Source organism: Nicotiana tomentosiformis, chromosome 5 (genome assembly GCF_000390325.3).
Source record: "Nicotiana tomentosiformis chromosome 5, ASM39032v3, whole genome shotgun sequence".
Lineage (NCBI taxonomy): Eukaryota > Viridiplantae > Streptophyta > Magnoliopsida > Solanales > Solanaceae > Nicotiana > Nicotiana tomentosiformis.
In genome coordinates this window covers 73,633,708-73,642,200 of record NC_090816.1, presented here as the reverse complement: position 1 = coordinate 73,642,200, position 8,493 = coordinate 73,633,708, and the positions used below count along the sequence as shown (strand labels likewise).

At 39.3% G+C, this 8,493-nt stretch overlaps 1 long non-coding RNA gene across 3 annotated transcripts; it reads left to right on the top strand.

Moving 5' to 3' along the window:
- Positions 1 to 478: 478 nt before the first annotated feature.
- On the top strand, positions 479 to 4,830 carry LOC104111516 (uncharacterized). 3 transcript variants are annotated; one of them, XR_689731.4, is made up of 5 exons: positions 479 to 704; positions 1,005 to 1,159; positions 2,076 to 2,861; positions 2,934 to 3,613; positions 3,684 to 4,830. It is a non-coding gene; the product is annotated as an uncharacterized lncRNA (long non-coding RNA). The 3 variants fall into 3 exon arrangements; XR_689730.4 differs by lacking the exon at positions 1,005 to 1,159 and having other exon boundaries at positions 495 to 704; positions 3,684 to 4,405; positions 4,508 to 4,830; XR_689729.4 differs by lacking the exon at positions 1,005 to 1,159 and having other exon boundaries at positions 495 to 704.
- The last annotated feature ends 3,663 nt before the right edge of the window (positions 4,831 to 8,493 follow it).

Here is an 8,493-nt window from a genome sequence, read left to right as displayed (position 1 = left end):
TGCTCATGTACTTGTGACTCCAGATTTCTGGAAATAGATTTAGTATCATGTTTTTTATATAGACACTTTGGTTCATTTCCGAGTTTATCAATTGCTAATCATCGTTACTCTGTTATAATTTGTTAAAATTGGTTGAGTAGTTATCTAATGTTGGCTTATCTAGTAAGTAGATGTTAGGCGCCATTACGGCCCCGATATTGAGATTTTGGGTTGTGATATATTAACACCCCAAAACTGACGGACTTTTAAGTGTAATTTAAGAAGAAGACTTGCTGAGTAATTCCACCTTCAGTTGTAAATTTTAAAATCAACCGAAGGTGTTATTAACTGACGTGCCTTCCTTATATTTTTTATTTACACAGAAGGCTCAATAGAGTGACGCGCCTTCAGTAGAATTAAAAGTCCTGACGCCGATTTGACCTGTCTGACAATTCGGCTTTACTAAAAGCGCGTTCGTTGACTGCTGCTTCAGTGTTTATACTGAAGGTGTGCTTGATGACCGCGCCTTCAGCATACATATTGAAATTGTGCGCTTTAAATGCTCTTTCGTAATAGGTGTTAAACTCAGACCTTTCTTCTCCATTTCAGTCGAAATCCTCCACTGTCAACCGAAAATTCCTTCAAGTTTCACAGAAAAATTGCCCTATTTCGGTCCCAAAAAAAGTCGCACTATTTTCGGAACAACTTGTAGCACAGCTGTTCAAGTAAGTTTTATTGCTCCCAATTTTTTTTGCCCTAAATTTTATATAGATTCTTGTTATATTTTGATTGGTTATGATTTTATTTATTTTCTTTTTTGAATTCATGTCCAATTGTTGCATTTTGATTATGTCCAAGTTTGAATATTAGAACAAGTTTAATTGTTATATGAGCAAAAATATTAATTTAAATTCCTTTTATTTGTAGGGAAAATAAATTGACCATTATTAGTTTTTTTTATATTTTGATTGGTTGTATATTATATTTTGGTTATTAAAAATATATATCTTGTTATTATCACGTAGGTCTTGACCCCAATTATCCTCGGCTTCGTCCTCCACTTCTTCCTCGGATTCAAGAACCCAATTATCACGTAGGTCTTGAACTTCTTGGGTAAAGCTAAAATCACCAAAGACATGATTTCGGAAACAATATCGCACTCCATAATCCAATGTTTATGGTAAATATTTTGGAAGTCCTATCCATTCTTCAATTATTGGGTATACTGGATATGTTTGATCGCGATGAAATTTTGTGTTTTCCAATACCGCCCAATGATCTTCTTCACTCTCTTCTACCATTGTTAGTTCATTCAAAGCATGAAAGGTGTCTAATGCTTTTTCCATCTCTAAAATTTCTTTCATCAAGTGCCGGATAACTAGTGTTTCATCTCTGAACTTGCATTCTTGGAAAGTTTCCGAAACTGCTTGTGGTATAATGAGGTTGTGCCAGCGACATAACACCTCTTCGAATATAATTCAATCCACTGAAGTTTTTCATCCCAAACTCGAACTCCGTTAGGCTTTGTTGAGTGTGTGGTACCTTCAATAATGTGTCTTGCTACTCCAAGATCTATATAGATAGAAATAGGTTGATTTTGTAAGGGGCGAAGAATACCATACCACTTCTTACTCGAAAGATCGGTATAACAACCTAGCATATTTTTTTAAAAATATGGTTCAATTCTATTTAATATTTCGCTCTTACCATGGAGGTTTCGTGAACTACCTTCTCCTTTTTGCCTTCTCCTGAACAAACCATTGAAAGTTAGATTCTTAGGCATTATTCTAAATGTAAACTAAAGAAAATCATATAGATATGTGCGAACGACTTGAAGGATATAGTTCTCGTTGTATTTATAGTGTCATACTATGTCCCATTATGTGAAAAGAAACTCAATGTATGCGTCATGAGAAAGTGACATATTAGATAGTCGAATAACTTTTTGAAAAGCAATCAAGATTTGTGTGAATATGCAGGGTAGGGTAGGTGAATTTATTATGCTTTTGATAGGTAGTTTATTCAATGTTATAAATTATATGACATATATGCATTTTTACTGATATTTATTACCATCTGTTGCCTTGTGTTTTCAGGCTATATGGAAGTCCCTACTTTGCACCCGGGCCCTTTCGATTCCGTATCCTTGTGGGGCAAGCTGACCACCGTATTCAGAAGATATGGGATAGTGCCACGTGTGAGGCATTGATGTGCCGATGGTACGATGGTGAGTTTTGGAAACACATAGAGAGACAGTCGTTACATGCACGGCCCGCAGCACGGGTATGTCGGTACTAGCTGCAGGCAGGATTTTATGGTGTTGTGGCTGCTAGATACACAACACTTGATCATGATATGATAACATCATTGATGGAGAGATGGCGTCCAGAGACACATACTTTTCGTCTTAGGACTGGTGAGGCTACGATCACGCTGCAGGATATTGTTGTATTATACGGGTTACCTATTGACGGAGATCATGTGACGGGGTTGGATGATACTAGGGGCGCTGAAGAATGGTGTTCCTCGATGATGACATTTCTCGGTTGAGCACCGATGATACTGAATTTTCGGGGGGCAGGCTTAGAATGTCATCATTGATTGGCCATATAAAGTTACTTAATCTGATTACTGATGATACCCCTGAGTATGAAGTCCAGCATAGGGTTCGTTTTTACATGATGTGGATCATTGGAAGTATGCTTGCGGTTGATACATCAGGTTGCAAGGTTAAGTTGATGTATCTACCGTTTCTTCATGACCTAGACAATGTTGGGCGATACGCTTGGGGAGCAGCCACACTAGTTATACTGTATAGATTTCTTTATCGTGCTTCATAGTGTAGGACTAGCACCGTCGGCGAATTTCTGCCTTTGCTTCAGGTAATGAAATTAAATTATTCATTTATTGGTCATAGTTTAAAATATATGTTTATTTTTAATTATGGCATGAAGGTATGGATATACGAGAGAATTTTGCCCTTCATGCTGCAGTTAAGTGAGCCAACTGTCCACATTCACCAGCTTGTAGATGGAAGACTCCATTGTGCCGTGATACAATAGTAGCACATCTGCTATAATTATTTCGTGATCATTTAGATGCACTAGTGGAGCAACGGGTACTAAAGACGTTTGGTTTATTTTATTTTTATTTACTCTGTGGATTAATTATGTATTGTTTGTTATTTACTATTACTTTTTGATAAAGTTCTCATGGATGCCATATACCACTGAGATTATGGCTAGCTTACTAGAGTATTACCTGATTGATGAAGATTTGTGGTGTGTTGTTGTACCCTTTTATTTGCTGGGATGCGGTTGAATGGCAACATCCGAACAGGGTGATGCGTCAGTTTGGTTTAGTCCAGTTCATCCCTAGGCCTATACAATGAGATCATATACACTTTCAGATGGACCGCAAGGGCCGACCTAACTTTGACTGGCAACAATTCTACTCCATTGAGGTACTACTATGGCATAGCCGAAGAAGATACATTGCGACATCAGAGGTCCGAAGAGGGAATGAGGATGACACAGCATATATACAGTGGTATAAAGTTATTAACCTTGTCGGGCATCCTAATCACCAATTCACACAGAGATACCAGACCTTTGCCGGAAAGAGTAAAGTTCTGGTATGTTTTATTATATTTTATCTAAATTCACACGTTAAGTTTTTATGTTTAATTTAGTATTGTTATGTAGGCTCGTGCTCTACACCGCATACACAGGAGAACGTTGAGTGTCCAGGATAGCGACATTCCATAGGTTTGTGAGCTTGCACTTGAGTTGTCTAAGTTGTCTTTGGATTCATCTAAGGCTGCAGGTGAACAGAGTAGGGGTGACATTGAGATAGAGTATCCATGTTGTGATACATATGTAGAGTCGCATAATGTACCGAGGCGTAGAGGTGGCAGAGCAGGTGGACACGGTGGGCAGGAGACGCCCACGTAGATAGGGGTTTGCTAGTGACGCTCCTGGTTCACATGGCGCTCTTTCAGATGTCCCTTCATATGACCAGTCATGGAACGAGCATGCACGGTCGGATACTATAGGTCATCTTCTTTATGACATGCCGGCTAACATGCCGAGGCGAATCCAGGATTTAAATTCTATGGGTTCAACGTTTAAGATTCTTAGCATTGAACCCATTATATTTTTGAAACTATGGGTTCAATCTACTATTTATTGTAATTTTAATGAATTTTTACACATTAATTTATACTACGCGTCAAAAGTTATGGGTTCAATTGAACCATCACCGGAGTGCTGCATCCGCCCCTGCTGACATGTTTGGGGGTACACCTCCATGACATGGTGAGACGAGCGCTAGCGTCCCAAACAGCCAGTACGCTATCCAAGTAGTTGTGTATCGACCCTTGGGTCCAGAGTATTCATTTCAGACTCCGTGCCCGATGCCACAGATGGTGGGTTCTGAGTTTAATCATTATTCACTTGTAGCATACCCACATCTACGAGACCATGTTCATATTGATCCAGTTCCCTTTTCATTTGGCACGGAGTCGCAGGTAGTAGATATGTCCGAAGACACAACTGCATTGGAGATGTCCAGAGGAAGGGGACAACATAGGCCATATGGTAGGCCACCAGAACGAGTTAGATGTCATGGCGTTGATGCACCTGTAGTGAGGCGGACTAGGCCTGACGATACAGATGGGCATGAGCAGGCACATCATCATAGGCTTAGACGTCATGCTGATATTCATGCTAGGCGTTGTGACACATGAATGTATTGTCATGTTTATTGTTACATTAATTTGCAGTTGCTGACTTGATATCGTTTCACGTGAATGTATTGTCTTGTTAATCATAACTTTTGAATTGTTCGTGAGATTCAGTAGTCAGAATTTATTTCCGTATAATTTATTTTTTTAGAATGTGCACGTGAATCACTTGTCATGTCAAATAATATGCCATTATTTTACTATAAAAACTACACCTTTTATCTACGAGATTCTAACATAATATTTGTGTTATACTACAAAATTAAGTAATGTCTTCGCCGAATCCATTCCAATGGAATGTTAGTCGCACAACCTACTATATCTAGGCAAAATATTTAACGCAATAGGTCGACATTGGGCACTAGAGGAGCAAGAATTTTCTTATTCGCTAGACCCTAATAATCGTTATAATCGAGACTACAACAGACTACAACAATGAAATGAGATGTGAATGGAACTACCGTTTGGCGCTAGCAAGAAATTTGGAGTAGGAACTACAAGAATATGGCCTCAACCGCCCAAGACGCCGAGCTCTCCAGATGCCGCACGGTATAGTAGAAGAACTCATGCCGCTCTCAATCACATTCGTGAAAAGAATAACAGGATGCGCATGCATTGCATTAGAGTAACTTTGAGTCGTGACGGCTACATGGTAACACCCGTTTAGAACTCGAATTGTGAGATGTTGGATGAAGATAATATTCTATAAAATAATAATATTACTCTATAATGTAATAACTTTAGGCGTGCTTCATTGCTGATTTGACAAGGTATCATCATAACACGTTTACGTATGTTGGCTTTAGCTTTTCGTAATGTATTGTGACAAGTGCATGTTTGGTTATTATGGCAGGAATCTATTCAAATTTATTTCCCTATAGCTCACCTTTTATACTGATTTGACAAGGTAATAACACTATTAAATATAGGTTCGTCAATCTATGTCTCTACCCTTTCGCATTTACTAAAAGTAAAAGGGTTACGTCGCATATTTTTCCAGTAGAACAATATACACTAGTATATCACAATTGAAAAATGTCATCTGAGAATTCAAACAACAACCAAAATAGTTCTTCTCCATATGAAATTGTTTTCCCAAATAACACTAATAATGATTCAAATTCAAACTTGGATCCATCTGATTATAGCTGAGATGGATCTTCTTATCCAGATTTTGATATAGACGAATACAAACCACATTTGCTTGTGGAACGAGATAATGATTTTCGATTGGTGAAACGCACTGATCCTTGTGAGTATTACTGCGGACTTCGTCGTGAAAGGGATCATAGATATGCGAGTCACATCGACTATTAGAATGAGGTTGCTATTAGGCAAATACGGAAAGAAAATAATAGGATGTTGGTAAGGCGATGCAGATTCTACATTCTCAAACTTGCTAGGGAACAAGCCAAAGCAACTAATCGATCTTTAACAGAAGATGAGAAACGAAATGTGTTAGTCAATGAGAACTACCTTTCCGAGGACGACATGCCCAACAAAAACTCTTAAGCCCTTAAGAATGTGTTGTAGTCAAATATTATGTAGTCCTATTAAGTTTTATAATTAAAAAAAATCCATACATTATAGCACCAACTAGAAATGAATACATTACACTAAATACATGTAATACAAAACACACATACAAAATAAAACATTGCACAAATACATAGCAACAACTATTATCTCTGATTCTGCTGCGCGCGCTCTTGGTTGGGGCAACCACGTTGTAATGACCCGATCGGTCATTTTGAGCTCTAGCATGTCATTCGCAGTTTGAGGCCTTGAGTAGTTTCACTTCATGTTTTATGACTTGTACGCGTAGTCGGAATTGAATTTCGGGAAGTTCAGAGTTGATTCGGATGAAAAATTCTCAATTCGGAAGCTTTAAGTTGAAAGAGTTGACCAAGGTTTGACTTTTGAGTAAACGGCCTCTGAATTGGGATTTGAAGGCTCCAATAGGTTCGTATGATAATTTCGGACTTAGGCATATATTCGGATTGAATATCGGGTGGTCCGGAAGCATTCCAGCGCTTATTGTGGAAAGCTGGCATTTTGAAGGTTTAGAATTTTCTAGGTTAGGTTTGAAGTGGACTTTGGTGTAATCGATGTCTGTTTGGGGTTCCGAACCTTGTAATAGGTTCGTACCATGATATATGATTTGTGCATAAAGTTTGGCGTCATTCCGGAATGTTTAGGTATGAATCGGACGCGTTCGTCGAAGTTGGAATGTTAGAAAGTTAAAAGAAAGATTTTGATCGCCGATTCGTAGTTTGGATGTCGTTTGGTGTGACTTGAGGCCTCGAGCAGGTTCGTGTCATGTTTTGGAACTTGTTGGTGTGATTGGACGGAGTCCCGGGGGCCTCGGGATGGTTTCAGACCATTTTCCTTTGTTTTGTGATTGTTGGTTTCTAGTGTTTCTGGTAAGCATTGTGATCGCGGTTAAAGGGATGCGATCGCGAAGAGAAGCTGGAGCTGGGGAGGAATTTGTGCATCGCAAACGCGACAAAGGGGTCGCGAACGCATAGGTGAGGCTAAGGTGCTCTACGCAAACGCGGTTGGGCATCGCGAACGCGATGAAGGAGGGGGAGTTAGGTCCTGGAGGCACTAAGCCATCGCGAACGCGGTTCGAGGACCGCGAACGCGAAGCAGTGAGACGTGGAGGCATCGCGAATGCGGGAAGGCGGCTGCGAATGCGAAGTAGGACTTTTGGACAGCTGGGCTTTTGGCCTTCGTGATCGCGAGGGTGTTTCCGCGATCGCGAAGAAGGAAATTTTAGGCAGACTTGTTTTAAATCGAGGGTTTGGCTCATTTTCAACTCATTTCTTTCATGGGAGCCGACTCTGGGGCAATTTTGGAGCGTCATTTTCATCATCAAACTTGAGGTAAGTGATTTTTATACCTTGTGAGTTAAATACATGGTTTATATGTGGATTAAAACATGAATATGACATTTCATAGCATTTTTTAATTTGCGTTCTTGGTGTTGGATAGTTGCATGCCACATCATTCACTCTAACTCCTTGTTCGAAAACTTTGAGTTGAAATTGCTCTTCAAATTCCTAAGACATAACCGATAATATGCATTATGCTCATGCAGTTGGACGAGCTCCTCAAAACTTCAAATAATTCCAGGAGCCCGATCTGATATGTATGTAACTCCCCGGCGACCTTTTACAACATGCACTCCAAGACATGACAAGAACCACGACCAAGCAACTTTTGACTCCTTATCGATAATTGCAAATGCTAATGGGAATATCTGCTCATTTATATCTGCTCATTTACATCTGCAGTCATAGCAATAAATATCTTTTAGTCGTGCTTTCCATAAATGTGAGTGCCATCAATGGATATAACAAGTCTGCAACTCTTAAATCCTTTAATACAAGGTTTAAATGCCCAAAAACATACTTAAAGATATTTATCTCCTTCGTTGACTGATCTGCATGCACCCATTCCACCACAGTTCCTGGATTAAAATGCTTGAGTGCATTCATATACATAGGAAGTTGTGCAAATGACTCATCAAAGTCACCATATATTATCTTTAATGCACGCCTACGACCGAGTCAAGCTTTTTTGTATGACGGAGTGTGTGAAACTGCAACCTTGACTGTAGTCTGCACCTCTTTAAGCTTGAACTGAGGATTGTTCCTAACATAAGGTAACAACAAAGAAGAAATAAGGTAAGTATTCAAGTTATAATGATCCTCTGGGATTACACCCATCAGACAGTTGTGCTTGCCATAGTATTTTCCAATTGTCCA